Below are 14,309 nucleotides of genomic sequence, written 5' to 3' on the forward strand. Positions count from 1 at the left end.
GATGGCCATCTTCTTGATGAGCCCTCGCATGACATAGAGCAGAGAGAGAGAGAAGAAGCAAGCTCTCTCATGTCTTTTTATAAGGGCACTAATCCCATTTATGAGGGCTCCACTCTCATGACCTAGTTACCTCTGGAAGGCCCCACCTCCTAATACCATCACATTGGAGGTTAGGATGTCAAGATACAAATTTGGGGGGAACATAAACATTCAGCAGCAAGCCTATTAGTGCAATATTTTTGACATACTTAAAATTCCTAATCAGTTAAAAAACTACGTATTATTCAGAAAAGTTTTTTTTTATATAGTACTCATTTGAAATTAAAATTTATATGATTTTAACTAAAATCCTTAAAAAGAAATATTTCTCTGGCCAAGATGACCTGATAAAGAAAATATGAGGATACACATGCTGGCCCCAATTGTGACAAATACTAAGATTTTTTCATATGAAAACAGAAACAAAATGGATGGCGAGTGGGAAGCTGCTGAGTAGCACAGGGAGATCAGCTCGATGCTTTGTGACGACCTAGAGGGGTGGGATAGGGAGGGTGGGAGGGAGGCTCAAGAGGGTGGGGATATATGTATACACATAGCTGATTCACTTTGTTGTACAACAGAAACTAACACAACACTGTAAAGCAATTATACTCCAATAAAGATATTTTTAAAAAGGACAAACCAATTTTAAATAATTTGTATGATTTTATGCGGCATTCCCTATCCTACCCCCAGAGAGTGACTGCAGATGAAAGTGACTCTTGTCTCGGCCAGCCAAAGGGGTCACCATGCATGACTGCCATCTTTTGGTGACCTCTGCCGTTATAAATTAACCACCACAAATCCTGGGCTTCTTGCCATTGTGACTGCCTCCAAAACACATTCTCTAATTTCCCTTATAAACTTTTTCATGCCAAAAATAATGAAAAATGGAATGGGTATAGGAATCTAAAAACTAGTTTTGACTGTTCATAAATGAAGACCCCAATTTGTGGCACACATCTGCAACAAGCATAACTTTAATGGTCCCTTCAACTTACCCCTTGTTTCAAAGCCCATTCTCAAAATATAATCATTACAGCCAAATTTAGTGTTTCTATATTGAAATGTGAAAAAGCATTTTGATAAGACTTATAGGGTTGGCAAAAAATCAGATGCTACTATGGTGATACAAAAGTAGCAATATGAAAACATAAAGCCTTGCATTATTTTAAGTTTCAGAAGCTCGATTTAGCTCAACCAAAGCAGAAAGCAATGTAAAATAATAATAAACAAACCACAAATAATTTTTAGAAAGCCTGTACTGTACCACTAAGAAGTATTTCTTTTGTCCTTCTCAAGAATCTTAATGCCTTAGTTTAAGAGGAAGGTCTGTCAAATTCAGCACTATTGACATTTTGGCCTGGCTATAAGTCTGTCACAGGGCTCTCATGTGTATTGTCAGATGTTCAGCAACATCCCTGGTCTCTATTCACTAGATAACATAGCAAAGCCTTCCTCACCACTGACTCCAACTGCTGTGAAAACCAGAAAGTTCTTCAGGAATTCCAGGTATCCCCCAAGGGACAGAATCTTCCCCTGTTGAGAAACACTGGCTACAGAGTCAGGATGAAGATACAAACAAAAACAAAGACAGAATCAAAAATTTTTGAAATACAATTGTGAGTGATAGAGACAATGGTATTTATAGGAAAAGCTGGACCATTGCTTTATTAAGTCTTTTAAGCATTAATTAACAGCATACTATGTGTCAGGCACTGGCTTGTACTTGCTCACTTTGACATTAATTTGACTTCAGGAAGGACAATCAGGACTTCTCAAGACATAGTACTAGTATATACCACTGCAAAAAAGAATATGAGTTTGGACAGATGGATCTGACAGATTATTGATTTCCTATAGCAGAAAAACCCTCCTATAAAAAGGCTCCAATACCAGCTGTGTTACCACAACTGTGTTACCTGTTGTGATCTTGGGGAAGTCACTTTACATTCCAAACCTCGGTTCTATTTGTTGATGAATAAACCATTACACAGTGTGTTAAGAATTAAAGATAGTATATGTGTAATACATGGCATATGAAAGGTATTAATTACCACTACTTTCCACTAATAATTTACCAACCATTAATCATTTCCATTATTATTTTTTTCCCACAACCATTACTGTTGTGAACCGGGGAGACAGGATCTGCTATATTACCTTGTATCCTGAGTTCAATCCAATATGGACTGATGACAAATCCTATTTATAGTAGTATACAGTTTATTTGAGTCACATAAATAAGGTCATTTTATTCGTTCAAAATTAGAAGAATTCATCTGACATAAAGGAATTGGATTTGAGGACCCTATTATCCTTTGTACTTTCCTAGGCTATAAACTCAATTTTTCTATTTCTGTCTACTAACATAAACATATCCCTAAACGTGACTCTAATTATTCAGTTTCTCACTTCAATACAACCCACCTATAATTCTGTTTAGCCATCTTTTGATGGACACTATTTGTAGCTGTCTTGTCTTGACGGAAAAGCCCTCTGTCATCATCGTGATTTGACATTCTTAGACTAGATTAATGTGTCATTAAACTCTGTGGAACACCTTTAAAACAATTTCAATATTTTTCTTCCTCCTTAAAAAGCAATATATGTTCAGGGAATCTGATTTTAAAAATGCAAATAAACAAAGAGAATAAAATTTAAACCTTAAAAATGTTTCCCTGAGGCATCTCACTAACACACTAATAATACGAAAGCCATGCACATGGCCAAATCAGACAGTGTTAGGAGATACATACTATGTAATTTCTGCTTTTATAGGAAAGCACACAATGCTGTGGGAGCACACGGAAGGTTTCTGGTCCATATTTGGTTGATCATAAAGGCTTCCTGGGAGAAGTGAGTCCTGAAGGCTGAGAAGGAGTTAGCTAATCAAAGGAACAAGGATGTTGGCATGAGGAGTCTAGGCAGGGGAAGGTAATGGCATGAGCAAGAGCCATGGGATATTGGTAGTGGTGGTGGTGGTGCTGGGAATTTGTAAGTGATAAAACTGGTGACATGAACAGGAGAAAGGGTATGCAAGACATTATAAACCATATCAAGCAATTTGGTGTTTCTCCTGAGAGCAAGACAAGAGCCGCTGAGAACTTTAAACAGGAGAAAGGCATATGCAGATTTTTGCTTTATAGAAATCATTTATTGTGGGGAATGGATTGGAGAGAGCTATTTGTGGGGAATGGGCTGGGCAGAAGCCACACTGAAGCAGTGCAGTGTTAAAAGCCTGTTTTGCTAATTTGGGAAAGAGACGAGGAGAGCGAAACTAAGATAATGACAGTGAAGTTGGAGAAAAGTGGATGGGTTTAGGAGATATTTAAGAGGTAAAATTAAGTTTTTTAAAAATGTTAATTGCTTTGATACGAGTGCTGAGAGAAAAAGGTGAATCAAAAATAATGCACATAAGGGCTTCTGATTTAAATGGTTGGGTCAAATTACCTCACAGAATCTCCATTTCCAAATACCTAACAAATTGAAGCAGATTATCAAAAACTCATTCATATTCTTCATCTCTCTCTCATTATATGTATACATAGTATCATGATGTATTGTGTACGTGTATATATAAGTATATGTGGAAATATACAAATGCATATACATAAAATAAATTAGTAAACAAACATGGGAAGGAAAACAGCCCAATGCCCTAAAACTCAAAGAGCAGCAGCCAAAGAGAAAAACCGAAATTCCTGGAGTCGAACAAAAAGCAAATACAGAAAGGTTCCTATCCTGCCCCCAAATGCTGATACATATCAATCAGAAAGATAAAATAAATAATGGTAATTCTCACTATTTAGTCCCAACTCTGGAAGGAGGCCAACCAGTTGAGTAATCTGAAACATAAAACAACTCCTGACCGTTTTACAGAAGTGAAGTTTCCTGAATGAAAGAATGATATGAACGCTAAGGTCCCTCCACAGAGGAACAACATACCCCTCAACAAAGTACCACAGAGCCTTAACCAGGGCATTTAACAAGACTCAGGCATAATCACAGAGACTGGATATTTTAACTAAGTACAGCTCTGCAGTCCCCCAAGGCCCTACGCCCACCATCACGCCCTCAGACATGCATGGAATACAAAATGGAATACCTAGCACTCAAACTACAGCTTTTTGGTTATGTGGCGTTGGGCACACGTTTTGTACACAGTGAGATGGTTAGTCAGGAAGCTCTCTACACTGGAACACAGAAAAGGAAAGACCTGGAAAGAGCCACGCAGGATGCAAAACATGGCATGGCACACTTGCAAACAGATGAAAGAAAATGAGCAAAAATACAGAATTCAAAAAAATGTTTTCAGCCTAGAAAATATAACCCTCAGAACAGAAGAGATTCCCTGAAGGGATGATTGAGCCATAGAGCAATTTGATAAGAGTGTTTCTATCAGAGCTCCACTCAATGTAAAGATGTTAAAATAACAGAATAACATGCACAGGGAGATTGCAGTCCTTCAGAAATAAAACTACTTGTTTACAGGAAAACAAATAAATAAATTTGAAACAGCAAGGAAAAGTCAATTAACTGAGACACGGCATGGTGTAAACACTGCAAACACAGATGTGAAAGACAGGTTTAAAGCAATCAAAGCTAAATTAATAAACCTGAAGAACAAAGGTTCTCCAACATGGGTACTGCTGATAGCTCTAAATAGAAAACTCCACAAATGATACAGAAAAGACAGTTTAAAATGTAACCCAAGAAAGTTTCCCAGAAAGGAAGGAAGGAAAAGGAAGAAGGGAAGAGAAGGAGAAGAGACCAAAAAAAAAAAAACAGTTATGTAGAACCAGCTCCCTCAGGCATTGTTCTTGGTACTTTAAATATACTAACTCAGTACGAAGTAAATTCTATTATTATCCCCGTTTTCAGACGTCAAAACTGAGGCAGAGAGATAAATACCTTGTCCCAGGTCATAAAGGAAGTGGCAGAGCCAGAATTTAAACATAGGTTAGTGTGATGTCAGAGAGTAAAAGAACACATGTTCCAGGAAGACTGGAAACCAAAATAAGTAAATTATTTGAATACTTGAGGCAAAAGAAAGAAAAAAATTTAAATTATCCCTACTGTCTGAATAATCCTAGTGATTGTTCAAATAGGAATACATTTTTTTCTATAATCTGAGATCTCAAACTTGTCCTGACAGCATGCTATCATCTTCCCCCGCACCTTCTCTGCTTCTTCACTTAGATCAGAAGCAGATTCATCAATATGAAAAGGAGACATTTTTGAATAATGTCCATGATTTTACAAAGTACTCCCTAACCCACCTCCAACACCCACCCAGATGAAACATCACCCTACAAAGAAGCTGAAAGTCTACAAATCTCAGCTACATATTTAGCGTTTCTGAACAGACTTTTTTTTTTTTTGAAGCAATTTCTTTAATTTTATCGGAATCCAGACACAACAAGAAAAACACCCAAAACTACAGGGAGACAGAAGACGAGACACAACTCCTCCCCACCCGCCCCCGGCCCTAGAGTGCGGACAACGTGGGGTGAGGCAGCTGGGGGGAGACCTCGAGCCTCACGGCAGCCCTGCCGGCTCCAGGCCCGCGGGGCCAGAGCGTAACGGGGAGGCACGGCCCAGCCGCCAAGTCAGAACGGCTATGGGGAGGCCCCCTCGAGGAGCTCCGCCCCGTCACCCACACTCCTGCGCAGGCGCAGGGAGCCCACAGCCGGAAGCGGGCCCGGGCCACGGCCACGGCCACGGTCATGATTGAGAAGCAGCTGGAGCGGAGGCAGGAGAGACACGATCATTTGGGCAGAATCAGTTGGCGGGAGAGGGTGGGAGGGCCCCAGGGGCCAAACCCTGAGGTCGCAGGAGGGGGCCCAAAGCGGGGCTCGGGAGTGCGGTCCTGAGGGAGAGGGTCAGCGGCTGGGCCCCTTTCTCCCACTGCCTGCAGCCCCTCCATTACTGCTGCCAGGGGGCACCCCCTCCAGGGAAATGGGATAAGAAAGCAGCCCACCCGCTGCGGCAGACTGCCAGGTGGCTGAAGCCAGGAAGGAAGGCCTGGCCTGGCCTTGGCCTGCCTGCCCCAGAGGCCTGTGGGAAAAGGATGGGTCTAGGAGGGTGAGAAAGGGGCTCCACCGGCTCAGGTCCAAGATGCTTCCGCACGTGGCAAGTCCCCCACGAGCTGGTGGACCGCGCTGGGGGCCAGCAACTGCAGGTAGACAGGAGGCAGCAGCTTCTCAGGAAACTCCTTTGCAGATGCCATCTCCGAGGACAGGAGCTGTGCCTGACACCGGGGTAGGTCTTGAACTGGACCCTGGCGGGTGTGACAACGGACCCAAGCTTCTCGGCTGTCAGGGCCCCAAACCGTACGGGAACCATGGGGTCCAGGTCCCCATGACACTGAAGGGTGGTCAGGTCCTTGGCACCACCGTTGGCTGCCTGGGGGAAGGGGCAGAGGCAGCCAACAGCTCAAGGCCACAGTGCCAGCCAGAGGGCGGGGGCAGGTGAGGGCTGGGAAGGGACAGGGCTCCACCCTGTGAAAAGCCTCCCAGGACGATCCGATTGGCAGGGATCCCATTCTTCGTCTCATGCTCAATCAAGGCCTTGATGCTCTCTGCTGCCTTCTTGATGCCAGCCTCGTCCTCTGGGGCATCTGGACTCAGCCCCATCAGGTCAAACCAGGAGGGCATCACCATCTTCATGTTGAGTGTGGCAGGGGTCCGAGGCGCATGGGGACAGGTGTACTTGACGTAAGGGAGCCGGATGGTGGAGAGGGCGTCAGCGCAGCTGTGCCCTGTGTCTCCAAGGCCACGTAAAAAAATAACCGCAGCTGTTTCCTGCTCAGCTCCAGACACAGTGGCAGCATCCGTGAGCGGGGGCACAGACATGGTGTTACCACACATACACTGCAGGGCTCCACAGCTGGGGCCTCCACTCCTGGGGGTTTCAAGACCTCTCCAGAGATCCTTCTCTTTCTCCCGCCCAGACACACACTCTTCCCACTCTGCCGTCCTGCCTGAACTGAACAGATTTTTAATCTTCACCTTCAAACCTGAGCAAACAACCAAGGATTAACAGACAGCTGAAGAAAGCTTCTTCTGTGAAAGAAAAATAGCAGGAAAACAAACAAACAAAACCTAGAGGAGCCAGATTATACAAAGAAGAAAATGTTCAAAACCTACCATTAATATCATAAGAGAAATTTGATTCATGAAACAAGAGCTTCCTGATTTCAAAATTACTACAAAGCTACAGAAATCACCACAGTGTAGTAATGATATAGGATAGACAAAACCCATTAATTTTGAGAAAAAGGTCAGACAATCCCAATTGAAGAATATTCTACAAAACATCTGATCAATAAACCTCAGAACTGTTAAGGTCAAAAAAACAAAGGAAAGTCTGAGAAACTGTCACAGAGCAGAGGAAGCTAAGGACGCATGATAACTAAATGTAATGTGATATCCAGGATGGGACTCTTCTGTTGACAAAGGTCATTAGGAAGAAAGTAGTAAATTCTGGATAAATTGTAGAGTGTAGTTTTTAGTCATATACTAATGTTGGTTCCTTAGTCGACAAATGTACTATGGTAACATAAGATATTAGCAACAGAGGAAACTCGGTGAGGAGTATACAGGAACTCTCTGTACTGTCTTTGCAATTTTTTTTTTTTTCTGTGGATCTAAAAGTATTCTAAAATAAAATGTTTATGGGAAAAAATGAATGTCTGCCATGATACTCACCTAATGTTGAAAATGGTTATTTCCTGGGGGGGCAGGAGGTTGGCATCTTATACATTTTTCTTCCTTTTTCTTTTTTAAAATATTTTTTACTTTCACTTATGTTCTTCTCTTTATTGTATAAATTCTTTATAATAATCACGTATTTTTTCAAAACCATAACCTAGTTTTCCTTAAAAACAAAACTCAGGCTTCCCTGGTGGCGCAGTGGTTGAGAATCTGCCTGCCAATGCAGGGGACATGGGTTCAAGCCCTGGTCTGGGAGGATCCCACATGCCGTGGAGCAACTAGGCCCGTGAGCCACAACTACTGAGCCTGCACGTCTGGAGCCTGTGCTCCACAACAAGAGAGGCCGTGATAGTGAGAGGCCCATGCACCACGATGAAGAGTGGCCCCGCTTGCCATAACTAGAGAAAGCCCTCGCACAGAAACAAAGATCCAACACAGCCAAAAATAAATAAATTAATTAAATTAAAAAAAAAAACTCAACTGTTACGATGCCCAGGTTTCTGGCTTGGAATACTAGATGGCTGGTAGTTACCATGGCTAACTATTACTGCAATAATACTACAAAACTAACCACTGCAAACTCAGTGGCCTACATTGAACATTTATTTTTCTGGGGCTTCATAAATTGGCTCTGAATGGGTAGGCTGAGCTCCAGGCAGCAGGTTAGGTGCAAGTCAACTCCCTGTGTCTCTCATCCTCCTCGGACAAGTATCTAACCATTAGTTTTTCTCATGGCAACTGGACAAGACCACAGGAGAATGAGAAGAAACACATCATGCTTCTCAAAGCCTTGACCCCAAACTGACCACTTTCACTTCACCAACCTCCCACTGGCCTTCACAAGTCACATGGCCAAGCTCAGCATTGATCAGGCAGGGAAACATATTCTACCCTCTTTAGTAGGGTAGTACCGCAAAGTCACGTGGAAAAGAACATGGATGCATTATAATATAGAGAAGCCATGGAAAATTAAGTGCAGCGACTCAATCTACCTTAGTAGTGTAATTTAATGAGAGGAGAACAGTCATTCCCTACCTATGTTTTTATACAAAACAGGCATCAAACAACTGATTTTGTCCCTTATTTGAGATCAAGAGTAGGAACCTGGGTAGTCAGCACCCCTAGAAGAATTAGCCCACTCCCAGAGCAGGTTCCCCCATCTCTTTCTCTGGGAGTGGTGATGAGCGTTCAGGTTCTTCCACCCCCTCCCCTTACAACAGAGCCTAAGGAATAGCAGAACCAATATTGACACTGCTCCACCACAACTTCCCATCAACAAGGATTTTTAAATAACTGTGGCTCTCTCCACATAGGCCCGGATCACTTCTTTCCCTTCCTTTTCCAAACATAACTCTTCTTTTCACTTTACAAAGGTATTTGTAGGATTTTCATCTCAAGACAATAACTAAACTCTCTAAATGCTGATTAACCAATCAAACTCAACCTCAGTCACTTCCGAACCGTGCCACTTGTGGGAACATCAGTGAACATCTCTAAGCCTCTATTTCCCATTCTGTAAAAAGAAGCAGGTATCACATGCCCTTCCTTCCTCAGATGGTTATTTTGAGAATGGATAAATTTATTCACTAGTAAGCACTTTAGAATCTCTAAATTGCTCTACAACTATGTTGCTCTACAACTTATGTTCCTATTTAATTAAAAATTAATTTGAGTCCAGTCTACATGTTCTAAGAATTATTACAAAAACTTGATGATCTGATCAAAGGGTTAAAGAGAGGTAGGTTTTTTTTTTTCTTCTCTTGTCAAATATAATGAAGTGCAGAATTCGGTCTCATCAATTCCCTTTGCCTTTTTCTGACAGCTAACGCCACTGGTAGACAACCAGTAGGAACAAGTTTTCAGGCTTTGCCCAAAGGCAGCCTGTGATGTTATTCCTGGGGTAAATTATTCAGCTTCTATAAGTTGCTGTGGAAATTAATATACAGCAGCATATTGCTAATAACTTAAATTTAATGTTTTATTGCTTTACACCTAACCTTATGTTTTTATTTATTAATAGGTATTTTGCATTTTAAATAAAGAAATGTCTTTCACTTTCATTATTCATTATTCATTTAGTGTTAGTTAAACTGAAGGTTAGATGTGGCAGGAGTGAAATTTTCTAAATAATAATAGTGTGGGTAAAACATTCCATTAATATCACTGCATTAACGCCACAATTGGATGTTTGTTACAATCTAGCTATGTGGCTCTGCTTTGGATTAGTTTTGTGTACAAAACTGTAGCTTTAATTAAATCAAAGTAGTTGCTAGTTATGCTTTATTTAGGGATTTTTTATGCCAGAATAAAACAAAAATAAGTTTCAGTACTAATAAAATACAAAAACTACTTTTCTTTCATCTGTAATTTATAAGTTGGTAACTGTAATAAGAAGGCATTAGTATTTTTCAATGCCTAGATAATGATGAATAGCTACTTGATTTTTTTTAACTCGAAAACAGAAAAGTAAATAAAACTATTAATGGCAAATGTAACACTGGATGCTTTGCATAATATATATCTTGCTAAACAGAACTTGTGCCATTCACATATGAGTGGTGCAGATGGAGGTAGGCCTTCTGTCTGATATTTTTAGGGAAAAAAAGAAAAAAGAAAAAATTGTTCCCCAGGGGTTACCAATTCTGTTATTGAAGTCTTGAAAATAACAACCTCCATAGCCCAAACATAGCAATTAAAGGAATCAGCAGAGACATAAACCAAGGCAGAACAAAAGACCCAAAAGGAGAAGGGTGAGCCCAGTGGGACAAAAGAGGGCTCAGATGAAGACAGGCTTTTCATGACTCTTGCCACAATTACAATAGGCCACTGACATGAAGTCACAGAATGCAACCACTAAGCAATTACTGAGGTGTATATATGTACGTCTACATTTCCCTTCCAGTTGTCAGCTTCACAAATGTTTTGTCTACAAGAAAAGAAAAAACACAGAGAGAAAATGTAACTGCAATGTAGGGTAGAAAAATTGAGAACTAAGGTTGGACAGTTAGATTACCAGTGTAAATACGGGCTCTACCAACTTGCTAGCTCTGTGGCCTTCCACAAGTCACACACCTTCTCTGCTTCAGCCTTGCAAGTAAACAACTGTTTATTACTAGCAGCGTTCTGTAGGTTGTTACAGGATTAAAAGATAGAATACATTGAAGCACTTTTTAGTAAAGGGCCAAAATAAGATCCTAAATATTATATTTCAGTTTCAGTATTTGACCTATTTGAGCATCAATACCTCTAGACAATTCAGATGTTTTGTGGGCACATACATATCGCTGGTCAAATGTATGTTTTGACAATGTGTGGTTTGGATTAATATAGGCAGGATTTTATAAGTAAAAATGTTCACTTTGAGATATAGGTAATCTGGTTTCTAAGTTGCTTATATCCCATGAGTAATTGCCAAATTTTTTATTTTTGGTTCAGTCAGCACAGTCTCTCTAACGTATTAATTTGTTCTTCACTCTGGCCATTTACAACCCAGTATAAGTGTCTGTTCTGCACAAGAGCCATACAGAATAACATGAAATCTTGCACAAAATCTTGCATGTCTGGCAAAACGGCTGGTTTGGCTAAAGTCATCAACATGAGGTAACCCATCTGAGAGAGCATTTAATTGAACAACAAATTTGAAATACAGGAATTAGTATTAGCTCAAAAGAAAAAAATTGCTTCTGTTCTTTTTGGTTTAGATTATCCAGATGATCTTAGTCAATTCTTGGTTCAGCATTAGAGCTAGGACAATTAAATACTGAAATATCCTGGAATACTCCTGACATATTGTATACTGATCCATTACCATGGGCCTTTCCTCAGAAGTCACTGGGATTACTGCCTGGATTGCAAAATTGAAGTTTGATTTATGCTATCCAGTTCATTTAATCCCCACTTGCATGAGTAATTGCATTGTAATTCCCACATGGTTACACACAACCCACCAGCCTGGAGTTTGAAGCAGACAAGTAATTCCATTTAACAGCTGTTAAAATAGGGGAATCCACAGGTAGCTCTCATTGAAATGTTAATTGCTCTCAGTGCTTCACTCATAAACCCACCCTGAAGTCAGATACTTTAGGCTCTACTGAGAGGAGATATAAAAGTAAGATGAGTTACAGACATCCTGACAGAAAAGGAGGATGGATTCAGTCTTGGGTCTGGATGTGCCTTGGCCCTGGAATCAATATCGGCATGGAAATCAAACAGTGAACGATGTTTGTGAGGCAGTATTTGTTTCCCAGATGGTAAAGAGTTTGCAAAAAGACTCCTAGGGCCCAACGGTGAGTCAGTCAGAAAACATTTGCAAATTCAGGTTGTAAAAAGAGGCTGGAAGGAGTCAATTGACAAATTGCCAAACTATAAAACTATACTGAGTCTGTTGACAGTTCTTTTGGAATACACTAAATGAAGAGTGGATTTGGAACTAAATAAATGAACGTGGCAATTTTATTGGAGCTGACCATTTTGAATGTTGCATAGACAATCACTTTGTACATGGTTTTTCAGCAAAGTGCCTGGGATACTAGATTATCTTTTACCAGCAACTCTTTAGAGAAATGAGGAGTCTAAGGGGGGAAAAAAAATCAATAGCATGATTTGGAGTGAATCAGTTTGCCACTTTGGACCTCAGTTTCTTCCTCTGTAAAATGAAATGATTAAACTAAATGGGTCTCTGAGGTCCCACCAAGGTTCAATTCTTGGGTTTCCAGTATTTGACTATCTCTAGGGTCACTGAAAAAAAAAAACAGGAATAAGTATTCTTATTCAGATACAATAAAAATGCTAAGCTCTAACTGAATAGGCTAGGGAAACAACCATGATTATCTGCAGGTATATCAGGTCTCAGCAAACAAAGGTACAATTAGAGTGAAACGGGGTGATCCAAGAGGAAAAATGGGGACTTTCTGCAGCTGACTTGCCTCAGAATTCTTAATTCCTTTTGTCCATTCAAACTCAACTGTCCAAATTTAATTTTTTGGTCATTTAATTACATTTATTAAGTATTAGTAAGTACTTACTATCTGCCAAATACTCTTGAGATGCAAAAATATACACCAAAAACTAATGGCTAATAATTATAGATTTAATTCAGTTTTTCTTTTTCATGTAAATGCACAAGATTTCACTCACATTTCCACTTTCATGTTATGTTGTAGGCACTTCTAGTGGACAGACAATGCATATAAACAATTATTTTTATAGTCACTCTATGAACGCCCTTTGTTGATGGGGGTGACACTGATGATAAAGAATTTCATCCCAAGAATTTTCCTATCTTTTGGTACTTGAATAGCTGGAGATTTGGGGAATTCAGTTACACTTATGAAAGTCATCTTGAATCTAGAGACAGATGTGTGTGTATGTGTGTGTGTGTGTATGTGTGTATATTCTTCATCAATTTAAAAAGATAATTTTCCAGTAATGGCAACTGATTTTGATGTACTGTGTGAGTTTATAAAAATCTTATTTCAGGGGCTTCCCTGGTGGTGCAGCAGTTGAGAATCTGCCTGCCAATGCAGGGGACACGGGTTCGAGCCCTGGTCTGGGAAGATCCCACATGCCGCGGAGCAACTGGGCCCGTGAGCCACAATTACTGAGCCTGCGCGTCTGGAGCCTGTGCTCCGCAACAAGAGAGGCCGCGATAGTGAGAGGCCCGCGCACCGCGATGAAGAGTGGTCCCCACTTGCCGCAACTAGAGAAAGCCCTCGCGCAGAAACGAAGACCCAACACAGCCATAAATAAATAAATAAATAATTTTTTTAAAAATCTTATTTCATTTATAACATTCATGGATTATTGTCATTTTTTTAAAAATTATTTTTTAAATAATTGCATGCATATGAAAATAGCAAACATATATACACACAGAAAATGTGGGCTTGCCTCCTTCAAAAAAATGTATAGACTTCAGAATATAGATACATAGATAGATAGATAGATAGATATAATATCCATCTCATTGGTTTCTAATTCTTCTAATATTTTTTCTTTCTCAATTTGCTTCCCTTCCATTCATTTGTTCTATTAGCTTACTCTTACTTACTGCTCCTCTCTTCACCCATAGTTTTTGTCATCACACTATTCTAAAAGATTTTCTCAATTTCTGCAAGTGCATCCTCTGGTCATTTCTTGGAGCTACACTGCCAGGATAAAATGAGGTGCCCAAATTTGGATAAGAGGTCAATCTTAGAAGCTCTATCACAAATGACTGCAAGAAGCCAAGGTGCTAACACACATTCCACCGATTCTTGCTCCTGTCTCCTCCATATAACTTTATATTGCTACAAATTACTCCTCACATGCATTAGAGAGTCCCCAGGAGATATTTCACACGTGCTCACAAACCAGTCCAAACTCACTTGGTGCCTCTGCTGCTCCACTGGGTCCCACAGTTCTTTCTGGGAACCGCCATACTCTTTCCTCCAATGTGAATCCCCTCGTTAGTACAGCTACTAGCACTAGTATCTTCTGCCACTGTCAGTGGTGCTCTGGGACCCAGGAGATGCCAAAGCAACATGGTTTTCTATTACCGCATTTCTCAAAATA

The 14,309-nt window shown here is 40.5% G+C and overlaps 2 long non-coding RNA genes and 1 pseudogene across 3 annotated transcripts in view; 1 reads left to right on the forward strand and 2 right to left on the reverse strand.

The window, feature by feature from the left end:
* LOC309659381 overlaps positions 1 to 14,309 on the reverse strand; it is a 666,865-nt gene that overhangs the window by 394,418 nt on the left and 258,138 nt on the right. The gene's annotated exons all lie outside the window — the stretch shown is intronic.
* The window catches only part of LOC309659404, a 194,843-nt gene that overhangs the window by 27,808 nt on the left and 152,726 nt on the right, over positions 1 to 14,309 (forward strand). The window lies entirely within an intron of this gene.
* Positions 6,082 to 7,933, reverse strand: LOC309659529 (acyl-protein thioesterase 2 pseudogene; annotated as a pseudogene). The gene has a single exon. The product of its transcript is annotated as an acyl-protein thioesterase 2 pseudogene (transcript).

This window comes from Balaenoptera physalus, assembly GCF_965194825.1.
Source record: "Balaenoptera physalus genome assembly, chromosome: 4".
In the NCBI taxonomy this organism is placed as follows: Eukaryota; Metazoa; Chordata; class Mammalia; order Artiodactyla; family Balaenopteridae; genus Balaenoptera; species Balaenoptera physalus.